The 3,465-nt window shown below is 38.2% G+C and overlaps 1 pseudogene; it reads right to left on the reverse strand.

Annotated features, from left to right (window-relative positions):
* Positions 1 to 733: 733 nt before the first annotated feature.
* On the reverse strand, positions 734 to 2,254 carry LOC129300033 (CBL-interacting serine/threonine-protein kinase 5-like; annotated as a pseudogene).
* Between the last annotated feature and the right edge of the window lie 1,211 nt (positions 2,255 to 3,465).

The raw sequence follows: 3,465 nt of genomic DNA on the forward strand, positions 1-3,465 counted from the left end.
AATCGCAATTATAAGAATAAATATTTAGAAAGTTATATTTTATTATGTTAGACTTTTAGATGGTTGTAATTCTATAATTATTATTGTATTTATATCTTATATTAGAGATTAATCTTGAATTTAGTTGAATATTTTCATAATTAATGTCTTTTTATTAAATTATATTATTTCAATTATGATCATTTTGCCGTTCAAATTGACCTTCAATTTAACCCAAATTGAATCACTAACTTGTAACTCATTGATTTGATCGATTCAATAATCAATCTGATTTTGAATACTTTACCTGTATCATCCAAATCATTAAATATAAATCAATGATACAGATAAATTTACTCATTTATTAATTTTAAGTAAAGTATAAATTTATAATAATTTTAATTCTAAAAATTCAATACAGACATTCATCAAATCCCTCTCATATGCGTTCATTTCATTCATCATTACTGACCTAAAACGACTCAAGATTCCACCGAGAGGAGGACTAACGAATATCGATGGACCCAACAAATGCTTGAAAGTTGAAAACCTTCATCTGCTAAAACTCAAACATATCCTAATGATTATATTTTAATTTTAAACATGGACCCCAGAAAAGCTGAACTTCGTAATTCAATCACATAATCCAAAAGTCCTTGCAGAACCTCTTGATCAAATCAAACCCAAACCCCAGTTCATTCATCATCCACATCCACACACCAGATCCTATTGGACATTATTTGTACCTGCAATCTTGTTACTTTCAGTACTATAATCTTCAGACGCCTTTGCTACATATTTACCTACAAATATCTGATAGTACTAAAGCCAAACTGAATCTTAAAAATACACTCAAAAATAAAAATAAAAATTAGGAACTTAATTTTGAAGACTACTATTATTAGTACTATCTCCTTGCCAGCTCCATACTATGTCTTTCAGTGCAGGTCTCACTTCTTCCTCACAGAACTTTATGTATTCGAGTGTATCGCCGGCCGACTTGGAGAATTCCACCGCCGCCACCTCCGGCGCCACCTCGAACACCTCCACCGTCATGGCCAGCTTCCCTTTCCTTCCCTCTGTTTCTCCCTGCATCCTCACCTTGAAATCCTTCCTCCCTGTGATCTTAAAGTTCAGCTTCTTCGCCACCGTCTCTAGCTTCGCCACCACCGTCGGAGCTGAAAGCTTCGACAGGAACAATGACGGAGATCTCTTTCGTGTCTCGAATAAGCTCCTTAGATCGAACCCATTTGACAAAGATGAGATTATCTCAAACGCATTGTAAAATGGTCGAGATGGCTTATTCTCTGATCTTATCAACGCTTCTCCTTCTTGTTTATCATTAGCTTCATTCTCTTCCTCGTCGAAATCGAAACCTGGTTCCTTCTTTATCGAAAACGCGATTGGTCTCATGAACCCGATTTGAAACCACGGGTCCTTCATGATATCTGGGATCGAATATCTTTTTTCTGGGTCGGCGACTAGAAGATTAGAGATCAAATTCTTAGCTCCTGATGAAATCCAATCTGGGAATTCGTACTCAGCTTTGAATGCTTTCTTGTAAATCTTCATAACATTATCGCCCGGAAATGGCAGATACCCAGAAAGCAGAGCATAGAGAATCACGCCGCATGACCAAATATCAGCTTTGGATCCATCGTACCCTTTCTTCTTCAGCACCTCGGGCGCCACATAAGCCGGCGTTCCACACGGAGTCAGGAGCATTCCGTCGGATCGGCGCTGCTCCGGCAACGCCGACAACCCAAAATCGGAAACCTTGAGATCTTCGTTCTCGTCCAAAAGAAGATTCTCAGGCTTCAGATCACGGTGCGTGACTCCACGGCTATGACAGAAATCAATGGCGCTTATCAATTGCTGGAAATATTTTCTGGCAACGTCTTCCTTAAGCTTGCCTTTCGCAACCTTGGAGAACAACTCACCACCTCTGACATACTCCATTACCAGAAAGATCTTTCCTCTGGTGGCCATGACCTCCTTGAGCTCGACGATGTTAGGGTGCCGGACCAACCGCATCACCGAAACCTCCTGCTTGATCTGCCTCACGAGCCTCTCTTTCTTGAGTTTCTCTTTCTTGATGACCTTAACGGCGCGACGCTCTCGCTGGTCACAAGGTTCCTAGCGCGTAATACACCTTGGCGAAGTTTCCCTGACCCAGAAGCCTCCCCATCTCGTACTTGTTGAACAGAATGCTCCTGGGCGAGTCGTCCTGGTTCGGATGCTCGTTCATCACCCGGGCCATGTCACCGGGAAGGGGAAAACGGCGACGGGGACAAGAAGGGAGAAGAAGAGGTAGAAGATGAAAGATGAAGAGACTAGGAGGTGATGGAGGGAAGGAAAATGGAGGAAGGGAAGAGAGAGAGGTCGAAAAGATGGAATCTTTTCCAGGAGAGAGGGGGGCCACGGATACAGAGCATGGCGAAGAAGCCTGTGGAGGGGCTAAAGATGGACATGGTGCATATATGAGAAGGAGAAAACCAGAGGGAAGATAGGGTTTAGGGAGGCAAAAATAGGGAAGGGATGAGGATGAAGGAGGAAGGAGAAGGCAAGGGCGTTGAGTTGAGGTTGAGGAAGACGCGGTTTCAGATGTCAGAGAGAGCAAGAATTCCTGCGGAACGATGAAGATACAATTCAATCCCTGGTTTTAAAATATCTGTGAGCTCAAATTTAAAAAAAAAAAAAGAACATTATACAAGAGGGTAGCAATGACGTGGGGCCATGCAACTCATTAATTTGACCTCCCCTCTAGCGTTTTTCTAGGTCTGAACATTTCGCTTAATTCAAAAATTAATTAATTTCATTACGCTTAATTCAAAAATTACTGTTGCAGGTAAAAAGATCAATAATGAATGGATTGCTTTAAAAAATTTTATCTTCTATATTTATTTTTTAATTATTTTTGTATTTTAGAGATTATATGAGACCAACAACCTAAAAAAGTGCATGTTTCAACCTAAAAATTTACCATGAAATACTCCACTAAATTTGAGTTTGTTCACAAAGACTTGGGGACATTAGATCTTTCACTAGCATTAATTCAAATTTTAAAATGACCACATTGTCCTTATGATTAAAAAAATAAAAGTTGAGCAAGGTCATTGTCAATATATTGTATGAAGTCCTTCCCTGTTAATATATTACAAGGTCACTTGTTGTGAATAATTTTATATCAATACTTAATACAAGATCCTTAAACATCAATATGTCAAATAAGGTCATTTGATGATAATTTATTGAGTTATGAAGCATTTTTAAAGCATATGTGGTGTTTCTTTTATATATTTAAATATTATTTTTGCATATTTGAAATTCCTTTTAAAATCTCTTAAAGACACATTTGGATGCACATGCAATTTTTTTCTCTCTTCATCATATGTGATTTTTTCTTCATATATTTGAATATTACTTTAAAATATTTGAATATCCTTTATCAAAATTACTTATGAAACCTTTGGATATATATGCAAT

Source organism: Prosopis cineraria, unplaced genomic scaffold, assembly GCF_029017545.1.
Source record: "Prosopis cineraria cultivar Desert tree isolate PC_DT_omini unplaced genomic scaffold, ASM2901754v1 PC1399, whole genome shotgun sequence".
NCBI classification, from domain to species: Eukaryota; Viridiplantae; Streptophyta; class Magnoliopsida; order Fabales; family Fabaceae; genus Prosopis; species Prosopis cineraria.